Consider the following 9,099-nt stretch of genomic DNA (forward strand, 5'->3'; position numbering starts at 1 on the left):
TTATATATTTAATTAATTCCTTGGTTATCATTCCTCACCCTCATTCCTCCAATAGAACCATAAGAAGTTATATTGATTTCAGCTCCTGAGAGATGGTATGTTTCTCATTTGCTGATAGGATTTTAAAATTTTATACATCACTTCAGGTAATATTCCACTCCCCAAAAGGTGGTTGTAACACCTCAAAAAAGGTAAGCGATATTATATACATAACAAACACCCATCTCCAAGATCAGTTTTTTGGATTGGTTATTAGCGATATTCTTTTCCCTTCTACTATGTAACTGAGATCTACTGTGTGACAGACTTTTGCATTTAATTGTGCAATCAGCAAATATTTATTTTGGATTTACTTATTCTCAAAGCACTATAACATAGTGTTTAGAGGACTCCCTAGTTCAGAATATCAGCTTTCTAGTTGTTTAACTCTGGACAAGTTACATAATTTCTCTCTGTTTTAGTTTATTCATTTCTGATATTGGTATAATAATAACATCTGAGAATAAGTATGATTTAAGGTACATAAAATACTTAAAAGAATGTGTGGCATGTAGTAGGCTCTTAATGTTATATACTGCCATCATTTAATATCATTTAATTATTATTATTATTTTTTAAAGATTTTATTTATTTGTTTGACAGAGATCACAAGTAGGCAGAGAGGCAGGCAGAGAGAGAGAGAGGAGGAAACAGGCTCCCCACTGAGCAGAGAGCCCGAATAAGGACTCGATCCCAGGACCCTGGGATCATGACCTGAGCCAAAGGCAGAGGCTTAACCCACTGAGCCACCCAGACGCCCCAATATCATTTAATTATTATTATGTGCTTGTGCATCTTATGTTAAGCGCTACAGATATAGTGCTAAAAAACAATAATCTGGCACTGAAGATATTTGCAGGCTGGCTGGGGAAATGCATGAATGATATAGAGAATTTTAAAATAATGTGTACTTTGGCAGGAGTAAGTCCAGATCTTGGAATATTTACTCTAAATATAAAAAAAAAATGGGTTTATGACAAATCCTAAAGGGAAAACAAAAACAAAACCCCTGCACACTTACTTTTTACTTTATAATGAAACATCAAAATTTTCAATAAAAATTAAAGACTTTCTTCAGACGATTTTCACCGGAATTTTAAGATATCATGTGAACTGAGTCATTTCAATTCTTCAAAAGTTCCATCTTTCTGTTTTAGTGTTTTGCTAACTTGGTGGGTTACAAGCAATACATTGGTCATTGGTATTCTTTGTGGGGACAAAGCCTTCTAGTAAATTCCAGAAAAATCAGTATCTAGGAACCAAAGTAGGAATACTGCATATTAAATCCTCATGACTTGTTCATATATTTATTGTTCTCTTATTCAGACTTACCATAAAGTGAAGGAGGCCATACAAACACACACACACACACACACACACACACACACACACACACGAGGAAAGTATTAGCTTCCACAAGTCTTTCTCACTGACATCACTGTATTGTGATTACCTGAGAGCCTTGTATTGAAAACAAGTAAGAACAAGTAATTAGTTGAGTGTATTTTTGGGATGCCAAGATATTTATGGTTAGTTATTTTACTAAACTGGCCTCAGGTGGTGCCAGTTTGATGAAGATAGAGTTATACTCCACTTTATGCATCAAGAGTAGGCTCTGAAATTGCATATAAATCAAATCTCCGTTTAAAAGTAGTTTGTTTTTAATGGACCTCATGATGAATACTTCATTCTATCTTCATTTATCTTTGCAAATTTGAATTCTGTAACTTTTTTTTAAATACAAGATAAACATTTTATTTTAAAAATGAGTCCATTGGCTTTTCCTAGAATGTTAGAGAAATTTGGAGAAAAGTGGAAAGAGAGAAGGGAAATAGATAGCTTAAGGTAAGGAATAAAATAAACTGAGGGAATAAAAACACACTTGGGGACAAACACTACATATACCAGTCTTTTCAATGCTTTCTTCTTTTCCTTTGCATTTGCCTATGTTGTTTGGATACAATTTAATTTTTGTTTCAATTAGTTTTTTTTTCTTTCAGATTATTATTTTTCTGAAAAAAACAAAAAAATATTTCTGAAATAAAGTATGACCAGCAGCCACAGATGTCCTCTAACTAGAAACAGTTACCTTTTTACAGCTCCAACAAATGTCTACCGATGAAAAAGTTACATCTATAATTTTGTCTGTAAACACATGAGTTCAAACAGTACAATCGCATGGAACATATTGTAGGGGTAGATCATTACCACTGTGAAAATGACCCACCATGCTATCTATCTATCTATCTATCTATCTATCATACTTTATTTGTAATAGGCTCGGGGGGGATGGCGGATTGCCATTTTACAGAGAGATGCATTTGCTAATAGTTACTTAAACTTTTCTTGAGTATGAAGAAAAATGTAGTATATTTGACGCTAATTGAAGTATTTTTTTATGCCCAGAAAGTTTCTTAGTAAAAAGATTCTTTATAATGTAAATATTACATATGGAGAGCCATTTCAAATATATAAGGGACAGATGAATTCTTTCACGATGAGAATTAGGATTGGGAATATATGTAACTAGTGATTCAAAGTGGAATGTATTTCTTACTATGACTTATCAAAAAATTTAAAAACACAGTGAAGTTATCACTGAGATAAGGCTTTGTGATTTTAGCTTTAATTAATTTGAGAAGCAGCTGCACAGTTTCTCTCATATAAGCAGAACTTGCTTAGTCTTTCGAGCTTAAGTATAGGCCAATCATTTTGAAGGTTGTGAATTTTCCTAAATCCTTCATGATTTGGGTAAAGTCCATGTGTACCATCTGTGAGTGTGAAAATTACTACATAATATAACAGTAACAACAACAATTTGTATAACATTTCATGCTTTAAAAGCCATTATTTAGGAATTTAAAAAAATTATTTCTTTATTTGTTTGAGAGAGAGAGAGACAAAGAATGAGAGCACAAGCAGGAGGAAGCAGCAGTGTGAGAGGGAGAAGCAGGCTCCCCACTGAGCAGGGAGCCCCACTCGAGGCTCAATCCCAGGACCCTGATATCATGACCTGAGTCGAACACAGACACTTAACTGACTGAGCCATCCAGGCACCCCATTGTTCAGGAAATAGTAAACCGAATGAGACATGGGTCAAACTCAAGCTTACAGAAAATACAGCTGGATAGAAGTATCTTTAGTTCACAGAAATTATACCTTCTTTGGAGACAGTATTCTCATCCTATTAATAAAAATAAACAATATCTAAGACAAACTCAGTCTCTTTTCCAGTTTAATTAAAGGGATGTTTGATTTTAATGCTTCATTGAATTTACTTTGTCCCTAACCAAATATGCAATCATAATTAAATGAACTGTAGGCAATGTTGCAGATTCCAAATCCTTTCCTTCCCACGCTTCAGGAAATGGATGCACGATGGAACATTAACATTTGTGTGCAAATATATAGGGCTAAATAATCACTTTCTCCAACAAAAGATGATATGTGGTTTAAAAAATAGCCTACAAAAGAATAAAACAAAAACATTCATTGTGAGACCTGATTACATATGCAGTATAAATTGAGTTATATTGATTTTTAATACCAAATAAAGTTTGATACATGGAGCAAAAGGTACCAGCTTTTTAAAAAATCTCTCTAAGAGTAGTGATTTCAACCAGAGATATTTTATTTAATTTTCTTACTGGTCCATTTCATATCATGCAACCATGGTTATTTTAAGGGGCATTAAATGCCTAGAATTTCCTGTATTTGGAAATACATGGGAAAGTGTATGTGAAGAACAGATCCTAGGAGCCATCCTAGAATTGCTGTGACAGAATTTCATAGAGGTATGGCTGGGACTGGCTGGCAGGTAGGTGGGTATCCTAGGGTTATTCTTTTTTTTTTTTAAAGATTTTATGTATTTATTTGACAGAGAGAGATCACAAGTAGACAAAGAGGCAGGCGGAGAGGGAGAGAGGGAAGCAGGCTCCCTGCCGAGCAGAGAGCCCAATGCGGGACTTGATCCCAGGACCCCGAGATCATGACCTGAGCCAAAGGCAGTGGCCCAACCCACTGAGCCACCCAGGCACCCCCCCTAGGGTTATTCTAATGATGTTCCAAACTTGGCAATTTCTTCAAATTTATTTCACTAACAATCTGCTCCTCAGGGACATTTATTTTGCATAATATGAAGTTCCCTAAGTATTAACCAACATTATCTCCAAATGAATAACATTGATTTAGTATCCATTTAATATAGAATGACAAATTCACTCTAAGGAATTAACAGAGTGTACACACTAAAAAAAAAAAAAAAAAACAAAAAAAAAAACCACAAAAGAATTTTCACAAAAGATTTCATAGAGAACAAAAAATGAGCAGTTATATGTGTGAGGGAAGCTTTTTTAAGTCAAGAGAGTTATAAGAAAAGTAATTTTGAATATTTGAATTCACAGGAATTTCAGATGTAAGTACTATGTCAAAATCACTGTTGGACATATTAGGTATGTCAGTGACTCATTGTTGAACAATGGTGTCCTATATGATCACTGAGCCTGTAACATAGAGCACACAGACATTCTAGTTGTTTATCATCATTAAAATACAGTGCAAGGTGTTAAGGGACAAGGTCTGAGCTACCCATGCACATGCAGAATGAAGAATGGTCTTGTTCCATCTTGAGGGCATTGGCACATTCCCAGTTCATCAAAACCAACACTGCTGAAAAGAGAACTGGATTAGGCTATGTCTAGCTTGAGCAGGAAGATTTTTTTGTTCTAACAGGACACCAAAGCAAGATTTCCAAAGACTTGTTTCTGATCTCAATGCTCAAATTCTGCTACTCTGTAGTCATAATGGCAACTGCAACTCCCAATAGACTGTATAGTTCTTTTTGACTCCTCACTCTCCCTATTCCCCTCATATAATCTATCAGTGATTCTGGTGACTTTATTTTCAAAATATCCCCACTACCTTTCATACTTCTACTGTTACAACCTTAGAATATTGCAACAGCCATCAATCAGGTCTCTCTGATGCTGACCAAGCCAAAAATCATGCTTTTGAATTGTATCATGTACCCTTTCCTTATAAATATAGTGGTCTCCTAATTATTGAAAGTAACAGTGTTGGTATTTGAATGCTCACAACAAAGCCACCTGTGCTTTCCCACAGTGCTCTCCATCTCTCTCTGCAAACTTTATTTTTATCCATAGCACTTTTCATCATCTAACTTACTATCTGTTTTACTTAGTTATTTCTGTATTATTTGATTGCTTTATTGATTATTGACTCTTCCCAACAGACTACATGCTCCATGAAATCAGGGATTTTTGTGTACAGATACGTGTGTGTGTGTGTGTGTGTTCTTTATCCCCTGTCCCCAAGAAACATGTCTAGCACCCTGTTAGTGTCCAGTAAGTAATTTTACAATGTTAAATAAAAATCTGTAGATACACCACAGAATGTTACTGTGTCAGAAAGTAGAGGTAAGGAATGCGCCCACAGCATAACTAACTATTTTAGGCCCTCTCTGTGCAATGACATAGTAATGACACTTATATTAGCCTTATTATGCTTTACCTTGAATTATATTAATTTGAAATCATATCTGTGTTAACCAGATTGTAAATTCCTTGAGGGTAGAGGGAATCAGGTCTGGAATTTTAATTTTACCTAAGCTTGAGGAAATATAGTGTTTTGTCTAAATTCTCAAGAGAGCTGTGGAGGGGACTTGTGTATGTCCACTATGCTCTTATACTTCTGACTCAGAAGATTTTACACTTCATATCCCACACATATCACACGGCCATGATCCTTTGCATATAGTAGAAAATGCATTAAATATTTCTTGATGTATTGCTTCCTACGTAATCCTTTGGTTCAGAGAAACATATGGCTTCCTTAGTTCTGGACTGGATTGTTTGAGTAAAACAGCCAAAATCAATGTGAGTGTACAATGTGTCTAAAGACATTCAAGATGACTGGATCATTTTTCCCTCCATGGTTGACACCATGAGATCTTCACATGGTTGTCAACTAATTCTTACTGTAAGAGGCAATGTTAGATAGAAAAAAAAAAAAAGTCTTCCAATGCATTATTTCTCCACTACATGCCCAGAAGGATGCTAAGCATAATAAAGGACACTAAAGAGGGAAAAAATTTGATTTGAATCCAATTACTGAGAAATGTTGACATTAATCTAACAAGAAACTCATTTTATGCAGAATTATTTGGGTCAAAATATTGTGAGTTTATCTTATACATTAGAAATCTGGTTGTTGATGGCAAGTTATATTATAAGGAATTATTTTATTAAATACTTTTTAAACAGTTTAAATAAAGAACATTAGCTGTACCTGGTCACAACTAGAAATATTCATATTGAAAAGAAAATTTCCCCATCTTCCCCCTTATTCTCCAGTGACTGAGTAGATATTTTGGAGTAAGTAAGTTCATTAGTCTATGACAGATTTTTAAGCATAAAGGAGAAAATTATGGAATGCAATTTTTAATATGAAACTATCTTGTATATTGCCTTTATGCATGTGCACATGTGTGTGCACACATGAACAGAGATACACACAAATAGTAATTTGAGAGGACAGGTTATTTCTTCTCTTAACAAAATATTTTTATTCTTTTTGTAAGGTAGAGTTATGATATTTGAATGTGAATTTTCAACTTTCATAACCTCATCAAATGTTGAAAAGAATAATTCACTGTGGCAAGAACTTTATGTTCATTTCAAGGGGGAACAAATGGCAAGCACTAGGATCTCAAGTATTTTAGTTCTATCTTCATTTTTAAGTCTCTAACATTTACCTTTAGTCATGGTAGTTTTTAGGTTAAAGTGGTTTGACTACTTTACTACACCACGGTAACATTCTATTACATTTTCCTCTTGATTACTTGCTTACAAAAGTTAATAAAATAAAGTTACAGATTCTTGCAGAATGAAATGCAAACACTTTAAAATCATCATCTGAACTCTTGCATTCATGTTGATAAGGTGACAAAAACTCAATTAATAAACCACCCCAAAATGACCACCATTTGTGTTCTTAGAAGGGAGGATTAGAAGGAGAAACACTAGCATGTCTAATAATAACATAGAGAATCAAGAATGATTAACTTTCCATAAAATAATCCTCCTTTGGTAAAATAAATAGTGTAAGTGCTAAAATTTTGTAGTTCCACTAAACCGTTTAGCAATGGGAACTGTTTATTTCCAACTTACGATATGCCCATCTGGGGTTGCTTTTAAGGCTTGTCACCTGATTGGGGACTTAGTCACTCTCTGATTCACTCAGGGATAAACTAGATCTGCAATGGCAGTGCATGGAGAGGAAGGTGTTATTTTCTTCTTGTTTATTGTTTGGTCCTTAAGTATAAAACATCATCTTTTCAACAATCTCAAAAGTCCAATTACATGATTTTGCCTGCTCAAAATGTAATTTATTGTTAATCGAATCACAGAAAAATGTTTCCATGGTTTATAGAATGTAGAGTCAAGTGAGTAAGGCAAATTGCTATTCAAGAGGAATTATTGATTCTCCTGTTACAATAGGTGCATTTCAGTTTTGATACATGGAATTTTATTTCTATTGCAACAATAATTTATATTTAAGCCTCAATTCTTGAGTTACGTTCCTTAGCCTATGTTGTTTTAAACCAGATGGGACAATTGTGCCTGAACTTCTCATTTCTTGCTCTCTTTTGAAAACCTCATTTGACTCAATGCTATCTAATCTGGGCTTGAGAAGTATAAAGCTACCAATGACTCACTTGGCAAACTTTTACAAAAACCTTTATTTACCCTGTCTTCATATATGCTGCTTGGACATTAGGGATACTGGACAAATTGAAATGTAATTCCTTCTAAGCCCTAATGTCTCTGAAGATATGAAATTATTTTTAACTCTCCATCAAATAACCATGAGTACATATTGAAATCTGTAGATGACTTTCTTCATGTAATGTTATGACCAAGTACTTGAATGATTTACCAATTAGTATAGTTGATTTACTCTAACAAAATTATTAAACAAAAGCCTTAAGCAAGTCAAAATTAATCTTCCTTGTATTGTGTTCTCACTGTATACTCTGCCTCTGTAAAAGTGTTTCTTTCTCAGTTGTGGATTATAGCTGGATTCTTGGTAGATCAGTCTATCTCACAAGAGTGGAAAAATTTTGAAGAGCAGGGAATTAAGGAATTCTTTATCTCCATTATACCTGGCCTCAACTCTGATGTAAATAATACCATCCTCCATTTCTTGAGTATTACTCTTTGTATGTAATATCTTGATTTCCCCAGAGAATAATTCATGAAGTAGAGTTTATTACCTTATTCTGCAGTTGAGAAAACAGGTTCAGATATATTTTTTCACTTGTTGAAATGACACAGCTGAAAGGGATGGAACTGGGGTATTTCTTAGATCTGTCTGATGCTAAAGATCAAGAACCTTCTGATATGAAAGGTTTTGATTTTTTTAACACAATAAAGTAACACTTTTGAATAGAATACGTTTTTCTTAGAAACATTGTATACTTAAAAATCTCCCAAAATGTGGCTATTTTATCTGAGAGCTGTAAAGATAAATAAGCAAGAACAATGAAATTACCCATGTTAAACCTCAACTTCATTATCTCCCAAATGGGGACCTCACATCAAGATGTGGTGAGAGTTGATTGAGTGCAATTATTTGATGTCAAATCACTTATGTGTCCTGCACACAGAGAAGTTTTCAATGGTTGTTAAATTATTTGTCATCGTCATCATTATCGTCACCACCACCATCATCATCCTTTAGTATTATTTGTACATAAAGCTCAAACATATCCTGATGCAGAGGCCATCCTTACTTTTAGGATGGCCCTACCAGAAATTCATAAATATCACAAAGTGTTTCTTTGTGGTTGTTTTAAAAGTAACTCATCAAGATAAAAAGCTTCTACACAGCAAAGGAAACTCAACAAAACAAGGAGGCAACCCACAGAATGGGAGAAGATATTGGCAAATGACACTATAGACAAAGGGCTGATATCCAAGATTTATAAAAAACTTCTCAAACTCAACACCCTCAAAACAGATAATCATGTCAAAAAATGGG

Source organism: Enhydra lutris, unplaced genomic scaffold, assembly GCF_002288905.1.
Source record: "Enhydra lutris kenyoni isolate GAN:26980312 unplaced genomic scaffold, ASM228890v2 scaffoldscaffold47, whole genome shotgun sequence".
NCBI lineage: Eukaryota > Metazoa > Chordata > Mammalia > Carnivora > Mustelidae > Enhydra > Enhydra lutris.